General features: G+C 38.8%; 1 non-coding gene and 1 pseudogene across 1 annotated transcript; both read right to left on the bottom strand.

Moving 5' to 3' along the window:
- Positions 1–2,257: 2,257 nt before the first annotated feature.
- LOC136216256 (small nucleolar RNA R71) lies at positions 2,258–2,364 on the bottom strand. The gene has a single exon (XR_010683249.1). It is a non-coding gene; the product is annotated as a small nucleolar RNA R71 (small nucleolar RNA).
- Positions 2,365–21,643: 19,279 nt separating this feature from the next.
- On the bottom strand, positions 21,644–24,960 carry LOC136210538 (autophagy-related protein 8f-like; annotated as a pseudogene).
- Between the last annotated feature and the right edge of the window lie 525 nt (positions 24,961–25,485).

Genomic DNA, 25,485 nt, shown 5'->3' with positions numbered 1-25,485 from the left:
TAACTTGCATATTAAAAATCAGGGTTAATTATAAGTAGATGTCATGTGATTATATAGATTTGCAAATTGGTACCTGATAGCTCCCATTTGTATAGGGTTTTTAGACCCCTTTTAGTTCATTTTTGCTTTATTTCCATTCAATTTCAGAATCATTTTGTTCTCTTTTGGTTAAAATCAGTCATTTCCATTATTTATGGCATTTTCTGTATTTTCAGGTGTTTTTAGGACTATTCGAGCATTTTCGAACCAGACTCGTGCCATTTGGAGCATGTCCGGACAATTCGGGGGCCATCAGAGCAAATTCTGGAAGCCCAAGGACCAGAACAGATAACTTCCGGAGAGAATTGCCACCTCTCAGCGCCTGTCTCGCCGAGATAGTGCTTGTCTCGTCGAGACAGGCCCTCGTCTCATCGAGACACAGCCTGTCTCGACGAGACGAGGCGGACCGATGGTTCCCAAAGGGAACCATCACGTGGTGTCTTGACGAGACGCCCAGTGTCTCGTCGAGACATCCTTTCGTCTCGTCGAGACACCTCTTGTCTCGACGAGACGAGACGCTGGGAAGTAATTTTCCAGCGTCTTCTCACCTCCAAAACGCGAATTTTGGCTGGAAAAATGCCTAAACTACCCCTAACAAAGCCTAGACTATAAATAGAACATTACATCTTCTTTGTTAGGGTTCCTAGTTCTCTTCTCACTTTTCCTTCCTTCTTTCTTTCCTTGTATCAGCTTTTATCATTAGATTTGCTTCCATTGTAATTGTTTTAAGCTTCTTGAAGATTGAAAGAGGAGATTCTCTCCCATTTGTAATCAGAATCAGACGAAATCAGGTTTTATATTTCTAATTCCTTTAATTGTCTCTTGCTCTTTACTTATTTAAGTTAATGGGGATTCTTGTTGATGAATTGTGTTTAAATTGTTTGGTGAGTTTGATTATGAACTAATCCCCATCTTGTCTGGGATGGGGATGAGATTGATTGGTTGATCATGTATGATTAGGGATTTAGTGTATGGATTACTCCCAATTGATTAGATTGTGCATGCTTAATGTCCTACATTTATCAGGAATAGGATCGTGGGTAGAGTGAGATTCGATGATGATCAACTAGCCTGGAAGAATTGAACCTAATGCCTAGAATCTGACAAATATAGGATCGCAGATGGGTAGTAACCTGACCAAGGAACTACCTATTCCGAATTAGCATGATCTGACCTCGCTAGAGACCACTAGGAGTGCGGTTCAGTGGCTGGGCTACGGCTTTGGCCTCAATCACACTGAACCTAATGCTTTGCATGCCCTAGGTTGTATGCCTAATCAAGCCGTCAACCGACTGCATGTGAATAGACTGCAAGTGATTGACCATATTTATGCAGTTGACTAGGTGATTACCGTCAATCGTCCTTCGGATATACATCTGAATCCCAGCACATTATACATGGAATCCAATTAAGAGCGTTCCCATCTTAGGTTGTTTCATCAATTGAATCAAATCCTACCCCTTCAATAGCTTTTATCTTTTGTTTAGAAATTTATCTCTTTTAACAACTCCACTAAATATTCAACCTTCCGAACAATTGCGTTGTTTTCCTTAGACCGATTAGTTGTGGCAAATAGTCCTTGTGGTTCGATCTTGTGCTTAAGCACTATACTACTTGCTGCGATAGGATACACTTGTCCTATTTATTGTTATATATTTTGCAAGCATCAAGTTTTTGGCGCCGTTGTCGGGGACTATTTTTGTTTATAACTAATTTACTCTTAGTGAGAAGTTTGTATAATTGTTTGGAATTCCAAGAATCGAGGTTCTGGGTATCACTCATAGTTGCAACTTGATTCTTAAGCTGAAATTGTTTTTGCAGGACGTAAGAAGAGGGCACGATGGCCGAAGATATGTCGGTCATGGAGTTGTTGAAGGCAAAGCGGCCTACAAGCACCTCTAGCATCCTCGATCCGGAAATAACAGCAGAGTCATTTAAAATCAGACCAGCAATGATCCAGATGATTCAGAACTCCGGACAGTTTGGTGGGGATTACTACGAAGATCCTAACTCACATCTTGACAAATTCGTGGAATATTGCAGCACCTTCAAGTGCGAAGACGTCACATCTGAACAAATCTTCCAGAAGCTGTTCAGATTTTCTTTGAAAGAAGAAGCTGCAAAATGGCTAAAATCCATCGAGCCAGGCTCTCTCACTGACTGGGACACTACAATATCAACGTTCCTAGCAAAGTACTTCCTTCCATCAAAGACTGTACAATTCAGAAGCGAAATCACGTCGTTTAGGCAGTCCGACAGTGAGAACCTACATCTAGTCTGGGAGAGGTTCCAGAGGTTGTTAAAAAGGTGCCCCCACCATAGTTATTAGCGGTACCAGCTTGTTGACATGTTATATTCAGGGATATCTCCTGTCAGGCGCGCCTTTCTAGATGCAGCACCAGGAGGAAACCTATTCAACAAGACCGCAGTACAGGCTTACAATCTGGTGAAAGAATTAGCTGAAGGGAGTGCATGTTGGCAAGTTGAGAAGCCAGCTCCGAGAAGAGGTACAACAACCGAGGAGTTCCCTGGAACATATTCAAAATCAAATCCTCAGATAGCGGCAATTATAGAAAAGATAGCTCTGCTGGGAAGTCACTTGAAATCACAAGAACAGTAGCAAGCTGTGAGGTTTGTAGTGGAGGGCACAAGAGCGTGGAGTGCCCAATGGTACTTGAATAGATCCAATATTTGAAACAGTATAGGTCAGATAGCACGCATTGGCAGCAAGACAGATACCGAGGTTCAGGTTCTGAGATCGAATTAGAGAGGAGTATAGATGTCCTGATAGAGATCATGAGTGCCATAGAAGGAAGGTTGGCACACAATGAAGCATTCTTCCAAAGACTTCAAACGCAGGTCAGTGAATTGGTAGAAGAGGAAGCACGAGCAATCACGCTTAGGAGCGGAATACAGGTAAGCGGACCAGATTTTGTGCCTCAACGAGACGAGGGCTCATACCCCACTCCTGGTAATATCTCGTCTATCCCATCTGCCCCACAAGTAAGTGTTTCTGATCCAGCTTCGATAACTGACACTGCTATACCACCAACACAAATGACCTTGCCTTATCCCACTTTTAGGAGAGCTAAGTTAGATAAGGATTATTCCAAGATGTTGAATGTGTTTAAGAAAATAGAGATTAACCTTTCATTCCTTGAAATTCTTGAGAATATGCCTGTGTATGGAATTTTTTTGAAAGAATTGATCTCTAAAACGAGAAAATTAGGAGATCATGAGACTGTAATGCTAAGCCAGGAATGTTCTGCAATGCTCATAAATCCACTTCCAAAAAAATCTAAGGATCCTGGTAGTTTTAGCATACCCTGTACAATAGGCAAAGTTCACTTTAAACGTGCTCTATGTGATCTTGGCGCAAGCATTAATCTGATGCCTTTGTCTGTTTACAGGAAATTGGGAATGGGAGATCCGAAACCAACATCAGTCATAATACAGCTGGCTGACAGGTCGATAAGGCGTCCGGTAGGAGTGGTGGAAGACCTCTTGGTCAAGGTAGATCAATTCATCTTCCCGGATGACTTTGTGATAATGGATATCGAAGAAGATGACCAGGTTCCTATCTTACTAGGGAGGCCTTTCCTCGCGACAGGGCGGACACTGATTGATGTTGAAGGGGGTAAACTAATTCTCCGATTGCAGAATGAGGAAGTAGAATTCAATATTTTAAAATCTATGAAATTTCCTGTTGATGATGAATGTTGTAATTTTCTGAGCCTTACCGACTCTTTGGTTGAGAATACTTTTCAGGAAAACGAAGACAAGAATTTGAATATCGAACTAGAGGAGGAGGAGGAGTCGGATGTGGACATTGAGGTCGAAGGTAAAGAGGGATGTAATTGGGCCCGGCACGACGAACTCCTAGATAGAGAAACCAAGACAAGGCCTAAGACCTCGATTGAAGAACCACCAGCCCTCGATCTGAAACCCTTACCTGCACATTTGAAATATGTGTTCTTAGCACCTCCTGTACACTTACCTGTAATTATTTCTGCTGAACTTACAGGTCCTGAGGAAGATCGCTTGGTGGAGGTGCCAAGGAAGCACAAGGGAGCCTTTGGATGGCAAATGTCTGACATCAAAGGAATCAGCCCATCTCTCTGCGAACACCGGATCTATATGGAGGATAAGGTGAAGCCGACTGCTCAACCATAGAGAAGGCTCAACCCAAAAATGAAGGAGGTAGTGAAGGCTGAGGTGATTAAGTTGCTTGATGCAGGGATGATCTATCCGATCTCTGACAGCCAGTGGGTGAGTCCCGTGCATATGGTGCCGAAGAAGGGGGGCACAACAGTGACGTTGAACGAGAAGAATGAATTAATTCCGGTGCGGAAAACTACCGGGTGGCGAATGTGCATGGACTTCAGGAAAATGAACGACGACACCAGGAAGGATCATTTTCCCCTTCCGTTCATTGATCAGATGCTTGAACGCATGGCAGGTAAGTTTTTCTTCTGTTGTGTGGATGGGTATTCGGGCTACATGCAAATATCAGTGGATCATGACGATCAGTAAAAGACCACTTTCACTTGCCCTTTTGGGACATTTACATATAGACGGATGCCTTTTGGGTTATGCAATGCACCTGCTACGTTTCAGAGGTGCATGGCAGCTATATTTTCTAATATGATAGAAGAATTCATGGAGGTCTTTATGGATGGTTTTTCTGTTTTTGGTACGACTTTTGATAGCTGTTTGCATAACTTGGGATTAATGCTGCAAAGATGTGAGGAAACTGACCTAGTCCTAAACTGGGAAAAGTGTCAGTTTATGGTCACTGAATGTATAGTTTTAGGACATAAGGTATCACGAAAAGGTATTGAGGTAGACCCTGCTAAAATTGAGGTCATTGAAAAACTACCTCCCCCTTCCAATGTCAAAGCAGTTAGGAGTTTTTTAGGCCATGCTGGTTTTTATAGACGCTTCATTAAGGATTTTTCTAAAATTGCCAGACCTATGACCCAATTGTTACTGAAGGATGCCGATTTTGTTTTCACACCTGAATGTCTTGAATCTTTTAACACCTTAAAAGATAAATTGACTAAAGCTCCCATAATGGTTAGTCCCAATTAGGATTTACCATTCGAGCTAATGTGTGATGCCAGTGACACATTTGTAGGTGCATGCTTAGGTCAAAAGGTGGATAAAATCTGCCAACCAATTTCATATGCCAGTAAAACTCTTAATAACGCTCAATTAAATTATACTACTACCGAAAAAGAGTTATTAGCTGTGATTTTCGCACTTGACAAGTTTCGTTCATATTTAGTGCTTTCAAAAGTTATTGTTTACATTGACCATGCTGCACTGAGGTATTTGTTCTCTAAACAGGATGCCAAACCTAGACTCCTTAGGTGGATTCTGATGCTGCAGGAATTTGATCTGGAGATACGAGATAAGAAAGGAGTCGAAAATGTGGTTGTTGATCACCTCTCCAGATTAGAATAATAGGAGGTGGATGAAGATACCAATGCAGACATCCAAGAGACATTCCCCGACGAACACTTGTTGTCAATAAGACATGTCCATTGGTTCACTGATTTTGCTAATTTCCTTGTAGGAAAATTGATCCCTCTAGAGTTCTCCTACCAGCAGAGGAGAAAATTCCTGCACGACGCGAAGCAGTACTTTTGGGACGATCCCTACCTATTCAAAGTCTGTGGCGACAACATCATCCGCCGTTGCATTCCTGAAGAGGAGATTGCCTCTGTCCTTGCATTTTGTCATTCCAAAGAGGTAGGTGGCCACCATGGCACGGATAGAACTGCAGCTAAGGTACTCTAGAGTGGGCTCTATTGGCCCACCATCTTCCATGACGCTTTTGCTTTTGTTAAAAACTGTGATAAGTGTCAACGAACTGGTAACATTTCACAGAGACATGCCATGCCTATGAAACTAATTCTAGTCTGTGAAATCTTTGATGTTTGGGGGATAGACTTCATGGGTCCTTTCCCGAAGTCGTTCAATAACGAGTACATCCTTATAGCTATGGACTACGTCTCTAAATGGGTTGAGGCTGTAGCCTTGCCTAGTAATGATGCGCAGGCTGTCATCCGATTCTTGCAAAAGAATATTTTCACACGGTTTGGCACCCCCCGTACCATTATTAGCGATGGCGGGTCTCATTTTTGTAACCAGGCTTTTAAACAGGTTTTGCATAAATATGGGGTCACCCATAAAGTGGCTACCCCATATCATCCCCAGACCAGTGGTCAAGTTGAAGTGTCCAATAGAGAGATCAAAGCTATCCTTGAAAAAACTGTGAATTCCTCTAGAAATAATTGGTCTCTCAAATTAAATGATGCCTTGTGGGCATACAGGACCGCGTTTAAAACGCCAATTGGCATGTCCCCATTCAGGCTAGTTTACGGTAAGGCATGCCATCTTCCTGTAGAACTCGAGCATAGAGCCTATTGGGCTACACGTTTTCTAAATTTTGATACAAGAGTTGCAGGTGAGAAACGGTTATTGCAGTTGGATGCCTTGGAAGAGTTCAGGCTTGGTGCCTATGAGAGTTCATGAATCTACAAGGAGAAGACGAAAAGATGGCATGATAAGAGAATAATCAAACGCCACTTTGAGGTAGGGGATAGGGTGTTACTGTACAACTCCAGACAACGATTATTCCCTGGTAAGATGAAGTCGAGGTGGTATGGACCGTTTGAGGTCACCCAGTTATTCTCTTCCGGGGCAGTTGAGATCACGGACGGCCGCAATCCCCCTTTCAAGGTCAACGGGCAGCGTCTGAAAATTTATGAAGATGACTTGGTGCAGTGGAGACACTGCGTTACATAGATGCCCCTTGAGGGAGGTTTCCTATCCTATCTCTTTTCTTTAACTTATTGTTCAATTTTATAAATATGCATCTTTTGGAATTACATGCATGATTTAATGTGGGGGAGGAGACAATAGGATAGGACATTATGTACATGTACAATTGCATGCTTTATGCCACTGTTTGTATTTCTGTTTTGTGGTATGTTTGTATGTTATAGGTCTGTTTTCAAGTTTTAGGATTTCTGAGATTTTGCTTTCAGTGCTTTCAGTAGTTAGAAATAAAAGAATCTTAGGCAGTTACTTTTGATGCATCTAGTAATCCTGACACTACAGTTGAAATTGTGCTCTAAAAATCTGAAAACTCAGTTGAAATTGATGCATGCAGAAACTTGTGAACAACGTTTTGAGTCTCCAATAGTGTTATCTAACTAAGATTGACATGGAATGATTCGTTAGGTGAGGCTAGGATTGTTACAAATAACCCCTAAATTATGAGCTAGAGCCTAAAGGTCAATATTTTAGACTCATTTTTAAGAAAAATTGATCTCTTAGGTGTGGGATTACAGTTATTGTCGTTATGCTCATAGGAATTGCATCCAATACTGGTTGAATGTTGTGTTACAATTGAACTTGAAATGATTAGGCAATCTAGGTATAACCCCTTGTGAACTTAGCCTATTCTTTGATTAGCCAAAATCCCTTACCAATTCCACTAGATAAGCCCCTTTGAGCCTTATTTACCATTTTCTTTGATCAACCCAGTTACAAGCCCTTAGCCTCCTAAATACCCTTTCTCACCATAGTTAATTGACTCAATTTCGGTTAGAAAATCCTTGGGCACACACCCTTAAAATTTCCGTTAGCTACAATAGAAAGGTTGGAATTCTAAATAGAAGAAGCAACCCAATTAAATTGACCCTTTGTCCCCTCTATCTCAAAAGAAAAAAAAAAAAAGGGATTGAAAAAAAAATATAGAACAACCTTGAGCTTTTATCTCACACACAGCGGAAAAAGTGCCAATTTTGCAAAAGAAAATTCTAGCTAGTTGAGTCATTAACTTTTGCCTAAATTCCCTTTTTTCTACCCCAAAACCTTTAGCCTTAGTTACAGCCCTTCAAAGACCTATAATCTTGTTTAGTTATGATGCGTAATTTCGACCGGATGGATGATGCAATCCCAACGTGACCATTTTGTGCAATAAACTGTAGAGCGGTGACTAAATGCAGATTTTACCTAAACACTTGAGTGCAAGAGCGACCACCTGTGAGCTAGCAATCTTAGTCCTCGCCTCTCGTTTTTGTAAAGTGTTGGTTGATAAAATTACTTGATCAGTTTTGGAGATTATTTTGAGGTTCACTTCATTTTTAATTACAACTTGAGTAGTCTGAAACCGTATGGATAATAAAGGTGCAATGGATCCTTATCCGTGTACGGGGGCTATTTGTTGATGTTTCACTGCTTTTGATTCTTTCTTGCTTGAGGACAAGCAAGATTCAAGTGTGGGGAGGTTGGTAGCTCCCATTTGTATAGGGTTTTTAGACCCCTTTTAGTTCATTTTTTGCTTTATTTCCATTCAATTTCAGAATCATTTTGTTCTCTTTTGGTTAAAATCAGCCATTTCCATTATTTATGGCATTTTCTGTATTTTTAGGTGTTTTTAGGACTATTCGAGCATTTTCAAACTAGACTCGTGCCATTTGGAGCATGTCCGGACAATTCGGGGGCCATCAGAGCAAATTATGGAAGCCCAAAGACCAGAACAGATAACTTCCGGAGAGAATTGCCACCTCTCAGCGCCTGTCTCGCCGAGACAGTGCTTATCTCGTCGAGACAGGCCCTCGTCTCGTCGAGACACAGCCTGTCTCGATGAGACGAGGCGGACCGATGGTTCCCAAAGGGAACCATCGTGTGGTGTCTCGACGAGACGCCCAGTGTCTCGTCGAGACATCCTTTCGTCTCGTCGAGACACCTCTTGTCTCGACGAGATGAGACCCTGGGAAGTAATTTCCCAGCGTCTTCTCACCTCCAAAATGCGAATTTTGGCTGGAAAAATGCCTAAACTACCCCTAACAAAGCCTAGACTATAAATAGAACATTACATCTTCTTTGTTAGGGTTCCTAGTTCTCTTCTCACTTTTCCTTCCTTCTTTCTTTCCTTGTATCAGCTTTTATCATTAGATTTGCTTCCATTGTAATTGTTTTAAGCTTCTTGAAGATTGAAAGAGGAGATTCTCTCCCATTTGTAATCAGAATCAGACGAAATCGGGTTTTATATTTCTAATTCCTTTAATTGTCTCTTGCTCTTTACTTATTTAAGTTAATGGGGATTCTTGTTGATGAATTGTGTTTAAATTGTTTGGTGAGTTTGATTATGAACTAATCCCCATCCTGTCTGGGATGGGGATGAGATTGATTGGTTGATCATGTATGATTAGGGATTTAGTGTATGGATTACTCCAAATTGATTAGATTGTGCATGCTTAATGTCCTACATTTATCAGGAATAGGATCGTGGCTAGAGTGAGATTCGATGATGATCAACTAGCCTGGAAGAATTGAACCTAACGCCTAGAATCTGACAAATATAGGATCGCAGATGGGTAGTAACCTGACCAAGGAACTACCTATTCCGAATTAGCATGATCTGACCTCACTAGAGACCACTAGGAGTGCGGTTCAGTGGTTGGGCTACGGCTTTGGCCTCAATCACACTGAACCTAATGCTTTGCATGCCCTAGGTTGTATGCCTAATCAAGCCGTCAACCGACTGCATGTGAATAGACTGCAAGTGATTGACCATATTTATGCAGTTGACTAGGTGATTACCGTCAATCGTCCTTCGGATATACATCTGAATCCCAGCACATTGTACATGGAATCCAATTAAGAGCATTCCCATCTTAGGTTGTTTCATCAATTGAATCGAATCCTACCCCTTCAATAGCTTTTATGTTTTGTATAGAAATTTATCTCTTTTAACAACTCCACTAAATATTCAACCTTCCGAACAATTATGTTCTTTTCCTTAGACCGATTAGTTGTGGCAAATAGTCCTTGTGGGTCGATCTTGTGCTTAAGCACTATACTACTTGCTGCGATAGGATACACCTGTCCTATTTATTGTTATATATTTTGCAAGCATCAATACCTGTGGTGTTTTTCTTTACAAACGCAACCATATATGGTTGCAAAATTTTGTATTTTTTTACTTTGCCAAATTTGCCCGATAACGACCTAAAAATGAAAATTTTCAAGAATTAAAATTGTTCATTATTATATATATATATTTTTTTGGTAGAAACAGGAAAAGAAAGACAACAAAAACAACACTAGCCTGGGATCAGCCTAGGAAAGCTAATCCCAATCCTATCCTCTAAAAGGAGGGAAGAAAGAAAGATAGGAGGGTCAGATAGGGTGGTAACACCTAACAATCCCTCATGCCCAGCAGCCGCCAAGCGATCCGCAATCCGATTTTGCTCTCTGAAGATGTGGTTGAACTCTAAGGACTCAAAGAAGGAGCAACAACTTCTGATAGCTTTGATAAGATTCCGGCTACTAAGACAAATAGAATGATTATTAGAGATCATCTTAATTGCCTCCATATTATCAGATTCTACAGAAAGCCTTTTAATACCCAACTTTCTGGCCAGCTTGACTCCAGAAAGGATGCCCCAGAGCTCCGCAGAGAAGGAACAGCCCAAACCCAGGTTATGGGTGAACCCAGATAACCAGGCAACCCCCCGCATCTCTTAGAACACCACCTGCCGCGACTCTACCATTGTTGAGGCAGGAGCCATCCGTGTTCAGCTTTACTAAACCTTCCTTAGGCCTGCACCAACCAACAAGTTGAACCTCTCTATTCTGGGTAGACCTGGCCAGGGGTTCCCCTTTGAAGCTGTCAGTAATAGAGAGGAGCTTCTTCGAGAAGAAATCGGGTAAGTTTTGAATAAACACGGTCTTCTCTCCAAAGATCTCCTCGTTCCTCCATTTCCAGAGATGGTGGCAGACAATCGCAAAGAGGACATCACCTTGTTCTATATTAGCCAATAAAATTCCTTTAACCCCATTAGAGAACCAGTCATCCTTAGAATGGGCAAAGAAGGAAGGGAGACATTGGTGTGGGAGAACTTTCTGCCAAACTTCCTTACTTTTTGGGCAGTCCCTAAGGGCATGGCATAAGGTCTCAACCTGGCCACTGCATCTACTGCAAGCTCCAGAGACAGCCAAATGTCTTCTATGTCTATCCGAATTAGTAAGCAACCTGTTCTTAACCCCAAGCCACAGGAAGCTCCTCATTCGGTAAGGGATTTTCATAGCCCAAATGGCATTCCAGGTCTCCGAGAGGGGGTTGGCTCTGTCGAGATAAAAGGCTTCAAAAGCAGATTTGCAAGAGTAAGCACCATTGTTAGTCAGGGCCCAGCGATGCCTATCTTTGTCCTCCTCAAGAGTATTGATTTTAACACCCCTGATTCTGAGGAGAGTATCAAGGTTCAAGAAAGTACCAAATTTAGCCCAGATCTAGTCCCCCTCAGAGTCCACCACATCAGCAATCCTCCAGTTATGGATATTACTAGGAGGGGGGAGCAACAAAGATCAATAAGCGGTCTTTCTCCGATCCAGGTGTCAAACCAGAAGCTAATGGACTTACCATTACCCACCTCCAGGCCAACCCCAGAGCAGAACTCAGCAAACACAGCACTGAGCCCTTTCCAAAGGAAGGAACAATTGAAAACTCTCTCCTTTGGGCCTCCAAAGATTTTGTCCTTTCGGTACTTGCCACAAAGCAGACGAACCCAAAGAGAAGAAGGGTTTTGCCAAGAGGAGTTTCATAAGTAAAACTTTGTTGTTGTCTTTAGCATGTCTAATGCCAAGACCCCCTATGTTTTTAGGCTGGCAGACCTCCTTCCAAGGGACGAGGTGAATCTTCCTTCCCTCTCCAGACTCTCCCCAAAGGAAACGCCGGTTAATTTTGTCGAGGTCATTGAGAATAGGCTCAGGCAATTTGCAGGCTTGCATGATATGATTGGGAGTCGCACAATTAACAGAATGAATTAAGGTAAGACGGCCAGCCAATGAGAGGGAGTTAGCCTTCCAACTAGCACACAACCCATTAGTTTTATCCAGAGTCTCTTTGAATGAGGCTTTAGAGACTCTGTCGCTGTGGAGGGGAATCCCAAGATACTTGCCCAAAGAATGAGTTAGGGGATACCTGAGATCTCGCTAAGATTTTTATAAGTACTCCTATCCATGTTCTTAGAGCACAGCATCCTGGACTTTTGAATATTGATCTTCTGGCTAGAAGCGGCGCAAAAGCAATTAAGGATGTCCATGATCACACCAACTTGCTCCACATTCCCTTCCACAAAGATCAGCACATCGTCAGCGAAGAACAAATGGGAAATAGACGGGCAAAACTTGTTAATGGACACGGGATGGAGAGCCCCCTTACTCACAGCCTCTTGAATAAGGTGAGCCAGCCTTTCCATAGCTATCACAAAAAGGAAGGGGCTCATAGGATCTCCTTGACGGATACCCTTGAAGGAGAGAACTCATCAGACATATCTCCATTAATCAGAACCTGGAAAACTGGAGAAGAAACGCAACGCTCAATCAATCTCCTCCAGTCCTCAGGAATGCCAGCTTTACTTAAGCTATCCATAAGAAAACTCCAGTTTAGACGGTCATACGCTTTCTCCAAATCTAGTTTGAGAGCCACGATCCCTTTCTTACCTTTCCTTATTTTCATGGAATGAACCATCTCCTGGGCAATAACCACATTGTCCATCATTTGCCTACCAGGAACAAAACTACCTTGATTTTGGCTAATAATCTCCGGAAGAATACGCCGGAGTCTATTAGCCACAATTTTAGTAATAGCTTTGTAAAGCACATTGCACAGACTGATAGGCCTCATTTGTAAAAAGGAGGAAGGTTTTTCAACCTTAGGGATCAGCACCAGGAGGGTTTTGTTCACCAGGCTAATATCATTAGAACCATGGAAGACTCCTAAGATAAAGTTGTAGATGCCTTCCTTCACCGTGTCCCAGTGTTTATGGTAGAAACTAGCAGGAATACCATCGATTCCTGGAGCCTTAGTAGCTCTAATGCTGGAGAAGGCAAGATCAATCTCTTTCAGGTTGACAGGAAGAAAAGCATCTTTAATAGTATCCTCCTCCAGCCTAGGGAAGGTGACCCCGGAAATGGCTTTATCTAGATCAACCTCTTCCTCTTTAAATAAGACTTTATAGAAATCAAGAGCAAGGCGACGGATATCTTCCTCCTCAAAAATCCAGTTGCCATTGGAGTCCTTAATAGCCTTGATCTGGTTCTTCTTCCTTCTAATGATAGTTGAAAGGTGGAAGAATCTGGTATTACGGTCACCATCCTTAATCCAAGCCTTCCTAGACTTCTGGAATCAAAGGAGCTCTTTCTGTCTAAGCACCGCTTCCAATTCATTCTGGAGAGATCTAAGATGGCAATTCAGACTGTGGTCAAAACGTCTCTCCAAGCAGCGTTGAATGCCTTCCATTCTCCTCAAAAGTTTATTTTTCCTCCGGATAATATGGCCAAAGATGTTTTTATTCCATCCCACCACATTCCTTCTAAACTCCTCAGCAGCAAGGAGAACATTAGAATGGGGCTGCCAATTATCTTTAACAAAGTTTCTGAACTCAGGGTGGGTATCCCAAGCAACAAGATACCTAAAAGGTCTAATTCCTTTGGGCCTAAGACCTTCCACCAGATTAACAAGGATGGGACAATGGTCAGAATGGCGAAAAGGAAGATTCAAAACTTTAACCTCAGGGAATCTAAAGATCGCAGCCATGTTCACATAAACTTTGTCCAACCTGACAAACACACTATTCCTTTTCCAATTAAACTTATGTCCAGCCGCACCCAGGTCTGACAACCCACAAAGATCCATGTTTTGTTTATGATTCAGGCACCGGTTGATATAATGATTACCCCCCCCCCCTTTCTGATCACTCATCTGGACAATATCATTAAGATCACCAGCAACCAACCAAGCATCCGCCATGTTCGTACTCAAAGAGTACAGGATCTCCCAAAGCCTTTCCCGGTTACTCAAGACCGGATTGGCATAAACAAAGGAAATAAAGAAAGGAGTGTTGCCCGGATAACACACCTTACTATGAATGAATTGGTTATCAATAGTAATAATATCAATATTAACACGACTTAGCTTCCAAAAAAGCCAAATCCCCCTTGCTCGACCAGTCGCTTCCGACCTGACACACTTCCAATTCTTAAACTTATTAACCACCTCATCTGCTTTGGAACCACTAACCTTGGTCTCCAGAAGAGCAAAACAAGAAGGATTAAATTGCTTAATAAGATCATTAACGTGGATGCGGGTCGCCTTGCTAGCCGCACCTCTAACATTCCAAACAAAAAAGTCCATCAGAAGGAAAACGACCGATCACAGGCCCAAAACCTAGAGCATGTATTTATTCGGGGCTCCTGAGAGCCTTGAAGAGGTGCCAGCAGGACCTCTTTTATCCCAAGAATCCAAAGAGCTAAGGTTCTTTTTATGGTTAGCTTTAGGTTTCTTCAAATTTACTATGGAACCATATTTTTTATTTTTCAAAATCATAATTTTTTGAGTTTTCTCTCTTTAAAAATTAGTTTTCTCTTTCATAAAAAACAATACCTAAATGACTTCAAACCTAAAAATTTGAAGAATTAAAATTGTTTATTATCATATTTACTATGGAACCATATTTTTTATTTTTCAAAATCATAATCTTTTGAGTTTTCTCTCTTTAAACATTAACTTTCTCTTTCATAAAAAAACAATACTTAAATAACTTCAAACCTAAAAATTTGAAGAATTAAAATTGTTTAAAATATCATTTAAATCTTGAAAATTTTCATTTCGAAGCAGTTATCGACTAAATTTTGACAAAATGAACTCAAATGAAAATTTTTATAAATCACAGAGTTACATTTGTAAAAAAAAAATATAAAATCACATAGGCAAATCGATGAAACTATAAGACATATACCTAGAAATAAGGATTTTGACCCAAAATGAGGCTCTTAATGAGGATAATTTCTCATAAAGAGCCCGTCTAAAAAAATTCCCTATGTGGGCCTTCTTTAACCGGTTGAGAAGCTTCCGAATTCAAATTGCAAGGAAACCGGAAGCTACTCAATTGGTTTCTTAATATTCGGTTTTATTATCTTTTTTAATTAAAAAAATAGAAACCGGTACCGGTTTCTATATGTGTCAGCCATCGGCTGACACAATTTGTAATATATTCCAAGTTCAGAGAGGTCGGTAGCTCTGCTACCGGCCTCTCTGTTTTCTTTTTTGCTACCGGTCTCAAAGAGGAAAGCCACTGCTCCCATCAAAGGAGCAGTGATTACACATTCACGGTTTCGTCCATCGTGGATGTGTATAACTTCTGGTTCTAATTAGATCCAGAAGGAAATTTCCAAAACATACTCCTCATTCACTCCCCCTTATTCACATCCCCGTTCCCTTATTATTAAACCCACTTATACACAAAAACTTCTAACATCCCACTTCTAACATATTCTTTTTCTTCAATTTTCATCACCCTTATTCCACACAAAAACCTCTCTATCCCTCATCCCGGTTCTATTTCATTGGTTGAATTTGAAACATTACAAGACAAGCTCAAACTAATTAATCTCTTAAAAGAATGGTGCCCGGTATTGGCTTTCTTAGAAACTAGTAAAACAGTGGAAACAACTAGGCAATGGTTTCTCCAGATAGTAAAGTCCCCCATGCTCGCCTGTCAAGCCAATCCTCTCCCATCTTATAAGATCTTATAGTATGCATGATGACCCTATTACAACCACACATATCTGATTGGTCGCTATAAATTTCTTATAGAAATCAAGTTATGTTTAAACTGAGGTATGCACTGAACCTTATATAACACTAGTTTTGGGCTCAGTTCAACTATACCAACATATGGAACATGCACTATATCCCCATCAGGAAAACTCACACTGCATTCTTCAATTTCAATATACGAACTATAGTATTTTTTTTCACAAATAATGTGATTAGTGGCACATGTATAATCCATTATCCAACATGTTTTGGCAGATCTATTTGGAGATGACCTTAGAATTCTACCAGAGTTTTCATTCCTGGTGAAAGTATTGGCACTGCTTCCTAAGGTTGATGCTTTAGATCCAACCTCATGAGGCAACAATGGAATGAACATTTGATATGGATCTCTGGTGAGTACAAATTGATCTATATTTTCCTAGTAATTGTTTGAGTTATCCTCATCTCCTAATTCCACTTTTCCTCTTTCATAATTTTTGAGTTGCTGTGTAGTTAGTATTAGGTTGAAATTTCTTGTTGTTTCCCTTATTGTGATTACCATAATTGGGGGGATACCCAGGATTCTTGTAGCATATGTGTTATGTGTGTCTAGTGCCACCACATAATGTGAATATGGACTGACTCGTATTGTTGTTTGACTTGCGAGATGCATTTTGATTTCTGTAATTGCTCTTGTTATTATAAGTCATGTTTTGAGTGTTGATAAACCCTAGAAATGGTGTGCCTTCTTGATTAACTGCATGTTTTGTAAAGGATAGACCCATATGTCTTTCATGTTGAATTGATAAAGAAAATAACTTGTTGAGGGATGGCAGAGGCTCAATAAGAAGGATATGGGAGCAGACTGTCGAATAGATATCATTCAAGCCTTGTAGAAATGTTATCACATTATCTGCTTCTTCTTGTTCTCTCAAGATTTTAAAGGCACCACAATTGTAAGCTGGATCGCAATTGCACTTGGGCATCGGTCTCAGTTAAAAAATTCATCATATAAAATTTTCACATTAGTGTAATATTCTATTACACTACTACCTCCTTGCTTAAAATTACGAATATGAATCCCCTTATGAAAATCTATCATCCAGATATCTGAGGCGGAAAGTTGCCGTGAGGTTACAAAGGTCTTAGTCTTGGTTGCCTTATCTTGGTTTGGTGTGGCTAACAGGCGACAGAAGGGGATGAGAACCACCCAAGCAGGCCAGGGCGTGTTTATTGATTCCCGGGGTATAATTCACTATTCAATTGGGTACCTTTTTAAACCCTTTCTATGGGCAGGTAGCAGATCTGACGCCAACTCTTGCTTCTTCTGTTGTAAAGAATGTTGAATATGTCCAAACGAGTGTTTGTTCCAGAGCCGGAGATTAAGATTAGAGCTACATCCACAACATCCAACGCTTCTTTAGCTCCAAAAGTAGCAACTCCAAACTCGTAGCATCATCCATCTTTTAGAGTAAAATGAACTATTACCCTTAAGTGGCACGCAACCTGGTAAAGTATTTTAACTTTTTCTCTTCCTAACCAAATAATGATTTGTGCTATAGGTTGTGAAACAGCATGGAGGATCACCATTGCTAGTTAGAGTAGAGGAGATTCTCTGGGTTTGGTATTGTGATCGTTCCATCCATAAAAGCATACTTGTCCTTACACATTAAAACAACCTTAACCGATCTGGGCCATTAGTGGTAATTAGGGCATGGGTTACCAACATTTGACACGAAACACGAAATTGCCACCTCTATATATGAGGACATGGGTTACCAAGGAAAGAGCTGGTGTCTAGCTGAGAGGGTGATAAGGGTTGTTATTTGTATTAGCAGCAGCCATTGAATCTAAATAGAGCTTTAATGGAGCATATTTTCCTCTGATGCCATAAGAAGATGAACACGAGAAAGGTCTAAAGGATTCCTTTCAGAAATTCTCATTAAGCAAAAGACAAAAGAAGGACAAACTGATATAGAGGTGAGGCACACACTACCAGCTACCAAAAGTAAAGAAAGGTTTGCAGTAAAAAGAATAACAGAATGATGAGGTGGCTGCAGACCATTGGTTGATATCTGTCACAATGATTGTGGTGTGATTGATGTATGATGGACAGTGTGACATGATGAAGTGATTTAATGTGTGCGCCGTCTAGAGATAAAAATTAAATTTGGGGATGATCGTTGTATTTGAAAATTTCGTGGTGATTTCACTAACTTTCAGTCAGATTTGTGAAGTACTTTTCTCTCATTAACATGGAAGAAGGTAGTTGAGCATAAGAAGAAGCGCCTTATGACATAAGTACCAAAGATTATTCAAGCATCCAAGGATGAAAATAAGATGAAAATGGACATTTTGAGTTAGAAAAAAACATAATGGAAGGACAAAAATATAAACAATGTCTCATCTTCAGCATGTATCATTTGATAATTTGGTTTTGGATTGATACATTTGTTTGTTGCATCCTTGTACTTGGTCCAAAACTTCAACTGTACACTAAACTTTCAAAAGTTTCATATGACCTCATTTTTTTTTGTCTAATTGCATTAAGTAACCTCATTTTCTTATCCAAATTTATTACTCTTGTCCAATTACATTTAATAACCCCATATTCTTGTTCAATTGCATTCAATAACCTCAAATCTTTAACTGCCCTATAAACTTTCAAAAGTTTCTAATTATTTGTCTATTTGACATTTTCTTTTTGCCACACGATGAGCACTTTGACATGTGATGGAATATGTCTGCCATTTTCCGCATCCAACAAATTCTATTGAAAAATATGGGATTGCTATTGGACAAAAATAAGGAGGTCATTTGGAACTTTTAAGAGTTTAGAGGGGAAATTGAAATTTTTGGCCAAATACAGGCGAAGATATATTTATATGATCAATGATTGCTTTCATTTTAGATCAACGTGTATGTAAAAATTCATTAATATATTTTTTATTTTTCTATTTTATAATTTTGTTTGTAATGTAAGTAGCAAACTCTTTTGATTCAGATAAGCACCGTTCCAAAAATCCCCCGCCCGGACCACCTAATGTCCAAAATCAAAAATCCATTCCGATTTTTTCTGATTAATTCCTCTTGATGCTTTTTGGTCCCCTAAGTGCTTTTTAACCGCTTGCACGGCGTTTAGATCGGCTGGATAACACCTAGACATCCTAGGCAATGCCTAGACAGTAATCGGAACGAAAAACATTCTTCAATTATTTATTTATTTTTGTTTTATTATACTTTGTTTCCATGATATATTTTGAGACTTTAAGAACATTATTTTATAATTTTTAGTGAATTATATCACTTTTAGACATTATATTTTAATTGTTTGAACTTTTTTGTTGAAATTTTATTGTTTACGCATTTTTAAGGATAAATGTTATAAATATGCGTATTTTTCTATATTAAATCATTTTATATTATTACGTTTAGATAATTTAGTACATGTTTAAAATCCATTTATATAATAATTTGCTTATTAACAAACAAAAATACAAATCTGATTAATCCCCACTTAATTCACCACTTAATTCATAAGAACCTTGTCCGTCCTGTAGAATCTAATAAATGTAATTTGAGTAAGTATATTTCATTAATTCTAAAGTAGGTTTACAGCAGGTCTATATATATAGAGAAGAGACTTAGAGTCCTATACTAAGTCTAAGTGATTGAACCCTAGATGAGAGGTACAATAGATAATGATAGAGAATAATAATTGGAGTAGGACTCTAATATACGGATGTACACTAACAGCCCCCCTCAAGCCGAAATCGGGGGTTCCAAGCGTAACTGATCACGCAGAAGCAGAAAGCGGGAACTCGATAGAGGCTTGGTGAGAAGATTCGCAATCTGATCATTGGTGGAGATGAAGCGAACAGAGAGAAAACCATTGGCAACCTGTTCTCGAACGAAGTGATAGTCTAGTTCGATGTGTTTTGTGCGGGCATGAAAAACCGGATTGACTGTAAGATAGATAGCCCCAATATTATCACACCAAAGATTGATGGGACGCGTAATAGGGAAATGAAGTTCATTGAGTAGTGATTGAATCCAAAGCAGTTTCTAAGTTTGTAACTGTTGGAACGACATCTTCAGATAATGACATGAGTATGGTTGCACGAGTGAGATGATCCCTCTGTTCCCACTGAAAGTATGATGGACTAAACACAAAATTGTCAGGATTGTCATAATCTATTCCAACAGCCCGAGGTATGAATTTGGCAGGGGGTGGAGTAGTGCCTAAGTAGTGAATTGCAAAAACTCCCATGGCTTGAAGAGTTGCAATGACATAGGTTTTCCAAAAGCGATAATTTGTAGGGCTTAATTTGACAGAAAATTGGGGAATATGTGTAGATGCCGATTGAACCGGGTAGGGATTGGGTAGGGAATCAGTAAAGTGAGCGGTGGGAGAGACAAAGAAATTGGCTCGAGGGTGTGAGTTGGAATGGCCAATCGGATAGTGAGTATCAATGGAGGGGACAGGAGGTCGCGACGGGTGAAAGGATCAATGGGAGCACCGATGAATGGGCGGAACTCAGTTATACCATGTAGAATCTAATAAATGTAATTTGAGTAAGTATATTTCATTGATCCTAAAGTAGGTTTACAGCAGGTCTATATATACAGAAGAGACTTAGAGTCATATACTAAGTCTAAGTGATTAAACCCTAGATGAGAGGTACAATAGATAATGATAGAGAATAATAATTGGAGTAGGACTCTAATATACGAATGTACACTAACACGTCCGACTAGCGTCTAATGTTTTTTAGAACCTTGCCGGGGTGTTTCTTAGAATGGATGTAGGAGGTGGGATAGGGATAAAAAACACGAGATAAGTTATCCCGTGTTTGTTTGGAAGATAGAAGAGTGAGACGGATGAGTGATAAGCTTCTTATCCCTCAAATCCTATACCCAGGAAGGGGTGGTATAAGGAGGTGGGATAAGCTCCTGCGATTTTAATAGGATGGAAAAGTCCATCTCACCTCTCAAATTAATGTTATGTAGTTTAAATAAGGTTAAAATAGTAAAATGTATTATTTTATCCCCATCTCTATCCCACGTACCAAACATTGAATAATAATTCTCGACTATCATATTTTTATCCTTATCCCAACCATTTATCATTATTCTTATCCCAACCTTTATCCCTATCCCTATCCCAATAGAATACCAAACGCCATGTGCGGGTAAGTGATAATAAGTAGTTGAGTTGAATTTTTTTGTGTCGATATTTTTATATACTAAATTGGTAAAATAAAGAAGAAATTGAAGATTTTAGGTATATTATTTAATAGTTTGTTTAAATAATAGATTAGAAGCTTTAAAAAAAACCTAAATCACTTAATTAACACATAATTGGGCAAAATTGGCATAAAAGAACAACAAATATGCCACAAAAAGACAAGAAAAACACAGAACATAGTTTGACAAAATGTTGTCTTTAACCGTTTTGTAATCTTGGGTGACAAAACAATCATGAGAATTTAGTCGAAAATATGCTTATTTGTTTCGAGAATGGAATGAGACTACCAACACCCTAAAAAGTTAAACCAAGACAAGACAGTCTCCTTGACATTGTCACCACCACAACAAGATAAAAAGCTCATTTATTTGCACAAACCAAAGCATAAATTGCAAATCTCAATACCAAACTTACCTTGCAAGAAATTCCACCAGGGATACTCGTACAGATACGAATACAGGTGCGCCATTTTGAAAAAGAATACGAGACATAGGTACGACGGGAACAACCAAATTAATAATGTATTTGCGGTTAGAAGTTTGATAAAAGCTGAAAAACTACCTCACTAATCATTTTTGCCCAAGAATGCATATGCTATTCAAAGCCCCTATTAACACTAATCATACAAAAGCTACTACCAGAACTCAGTTCATTCAACTTAAAATTGCAGTTAGTTACTTATAATTAGTTTATAATTAAAGGCTGAAAACTGGAATTGGACATCCACCAACAAATTCTTGAAAGGAATACTAAAACTTTTAACATTGACAGAGTTCTACATGGAGTTTTCGAGTTTCTATACAATATGCAACTGTACATAATATGACTTGCAATATGATTGTAATTATTTGTAGAAAAGAAACTATCAGCAATAGGAAATAGAGACATCTTTTATGGAATCAAGTGTTATTTGAAACCAGCAAAAGAAACAATTGCCAGGCCACACAGGCTAAGGTGATACCTCAAATCCAAATGTGTTTTCTCCACTGTAAGTAACATACAGAAATCCATCTTCATCCTTCTTATCTTCATATATGGCTGACATAATGGCACCTACAAACATCAAACGACAAAGGATCCCACCCGAAATTCTATTAGAGCATCTACAAATGAAATCTAACACGGAGATAGAAGGTCAATTTCATCTTTCAACTTAGCTCGCAAGATTAGTTAGCCGCAAAATAACATTTTATACTATTAGGTCTTTCAATTTGGCTTCTTTTTTTTTTTTTTTTTTGACAAAACAGTCCAAAATGACACGTGTAGAAAACTACGAATCAAATGTTGATACGTGTCACTTTTGGACTAATTTTGACTAAAAATATCTAGGTATGGACTAAATTGATACCAGAAGTTCATCTTGGAGCAAATCAACCCTGTGAGCCAAGTTAAAGGACTAAACCGACCCTTTATCCTCAAACATGGTATGCATTCTGCAAGATTTTACCTGTAGGTGGAAGGACATTGTCCACAAATATAAAAATTGCCTTTTCTGCACTTAGTTTAATCCTCTTGCGTATAACATATACAAATTGTCCCACAGTAAGGTCAGCTGGGACAAGGTATCTGCAATTTTCAGGTCCAAAGTTATATAGGAAACCAAATCCTAGCTTTCAAAACATATGCTACAATCTGCCTCCGAGACATTTTAGATAGTAAACATAACTACATGATCAAATATATCAATTTCGAGAGCAATCTAACAATAAAATAGCCAAATATTTTGCACAATCTCCAAGGCAAGATGCCCAGCAGCAACTAAATGTTAAGTTCATATTCTCATGAAACATGCAAAGACAGAAGAAGCTAAGAACACCATCAGTGACGGATTCTAATATTCATCTCGGCATGAAATGATAATGTTTTTCTCATTTAAGTATTTTACCTGTTAAATTGATAAGTGATCCTAATCATTTTATATTAAAGTCCATTTCATTCATAAACAATTTTGTTTCTCCTTCCTGGCATGGGGATTCAGCAGATTGTTTGCAATTTTAAATTTCCACCAAAGGTTAATATGCTCAACATAATGTTGATCTCTCTGTTATATATTCCAACACTTGAAAAGTCTCAAATACAGAATACATATCAGTTAATTGTTTTCTTTCTCAACTCTGAGAATATTGGCAAAACTTTGGATGATTTGGATTAAAAAATAAGTTGAACTAAGCTATCTGACAAATGGCATTTAAGGAGTGATGCAAGAGGAATCCAACATAAATCAAACATGAATTTATGCTTACTTTTTCTTATCTATGTTTGGTATATCACTTCTTTCTGCCTTCTCCACGATTACCTTAAAAACAAACACAAGCAGATTTAGTGACGAATCAATTTTTTTTTTTTTAAATCAATAATTTACTTGTTTGGTTTTGCACAACATGTAGCAATATAACATCTGAGAGTCATTATACTATTCAATATATTTTCCTACGCAAGCAGCACATATGACTACTTTTCATCCTCTAGATCATGTCGAGTAAGAGAAACACAAAAGCATTCCATTAATAGAGGGCACCATATACAGTGTCACAAAATCTCGGCAAAAGGAAGAACAATCATTAGTTCAATTCCTTGACACATTACAACAAGGGTTCAAAATCTAAACAAAGAGGATTATTTCATTTCTCAAACAATCCTATTGGATAACAGATGATATTTAAATAATCCCCAAAGAACCAACAGTCGAGCTCAAATAGCTTGAATCAAATCCCTCATATTTCAAAAGGATGCAATTTAATCCCTTTGTTAGCTTATGGTGCAACGCATTACTCGAAATGTTTTTTTGCACTGACTTCTAAATTTAGAATATGCTACAATCTCCAAAAGTAAATTTTGATTTCACTTCAAGACCAGTTTCAAAAAATAGAAGGCACTTCCTTTCCTCAAATTCTCAAGTTTCATGCCGTGAGCAATGTAAGAAATGAAATGCATAAAACCTAGGAAGCTTTTGCAAATAATTAAACCAAAAATATAATCATGTAATCAATTTGATGCCAAACCATTTGGGCAAAGCCTTAACAGATAACTTTTTTCACAGATGCAGGACAATGTGGCTATTAAATTCATTTACTGAACAATAAAGAACAATTATAAATGGTTTTTTAGAATTTCTACACTCTCCTTCTAAGCCTTTATATACTATGCAAACACAAGAACCTAGAGTGCATAGACACTTCTAGTCATGACGAGCAAATTTTGAATGAAAGCTGCAACGAATTAAAAACATTTGATTCTCACCGGAATTCTATCTGGGTATTTCTCCCTGATTCTAGCAGCCTCGGCACGTCTCTTCTCTGAAAAGAGTGCAAAATCCCAACCATCAAAAACTTGATTTTTCCATTGAATTTAAAAAGTATACAAGTGTTAGACTAATCATTTATAAGCACTCACCAAGATCATGCTCTTGCTTGAAGTAACTCTTTGCCATTGCTCCTATTAACAAACAAAGTATAATCTTAAGTAAAAACTCTGAGCCATAAACACAGAAGAAAAATTAAACTAATAAAAACCCTCATTCGTTCCTAAAAACCAACATTGCAGCAGAATATTAGTCATAATAGTCAAAACCACTAAAAATCTCAGAAAAATAATCTAATCGAGGCAATCATGGTCCATGCCAGTGCTAAACAAAGATTGATGAAATCCCAAGGATAATTCAAAATTCAACAATCCAGAATAAGACTCACACAAACCCCTAAATAGAAATTCAAAAGACCAATAAAATCGTCAAAACAGAATAACAATAAACAACCTTATACACCAAATTAACCCCAAAAGCAGAACCAGTTAGCAAAAAAATCAAAATCTGGAGACGAATTAAAGGAAAACTGCGAGGAGCTGGTGATAATCGAAGAGAACTGAAATTATCAGTTAAAACTATAGAAGCACAAAAGATAATCAACAAGTAGAACGAAAAAAAAAAAAAAGATTGCTCAAAGTCAAGAAACATCTTACGGATTAAGAAGAAGAAGAAAGCTTTGTGATCAAACCTCCTGCAAAGCTCGTGGGTTGAATCAGATAAAATAAATGATAACTTTGTTTTCCAACCATTTATATTTAAATAATTGAAGATAATTATTTCCTTATTTTATTTGTTTGAGAAAGTTTAGCGTGTGCTCGATCTGACTTGTGCTTCAAGTACAAATCGGGACCCACTTGTTTACTAGATTTATGGGCTTCTGATTGGAGAAACTGGAACCAATGTGTAAACGTGGCGAAAAGCAATTGGATAGGGGTAAGTGTAATTGGTATAGATATTATACACCGATACAAATAGGATTAGCCAGAATATGCCCTGATCCTCTTGGTTCTTTCTCGGACCGTATCCGCTTCCTTTCTTCTTAATGATTGACCATTATCTTCTCATTACTATATATTGTTGCTAAAGTTTATAATTCTTTTAGCCTTTGTTTGGGAGTTTGAAGGTTAATGGAAAGGAGAGTTAAAGGAGGTAATGGAAAGGGAAAGGAAGTGATGGAATGGAAAGTTAACAATTAACCTTATTTGAGAGTTTATAGGATGTAAATGAGGTTAAATGTTTAACCTTGTTTGGGAGTTTAAATATGGAAGGGAA

Source organism: Euphorbia lathyris, chromosome 1 (assembly GCF_963576675.1).
Source record: "Euphorbia lathyris chromosome 1, ddEupLath1.1, whole genome shotgun sequence".
NCBI classification, from domain to species: Eukaryota; Viridiplantae; Streptophyta; class Magnoliopsida; order Malpighiales; family Euphorbiaceae; genus Euphorbia; species Euphorbia lathyris.
This window is presented reverse-complemented; position numbering and strand designations above follow the sequence as displayed.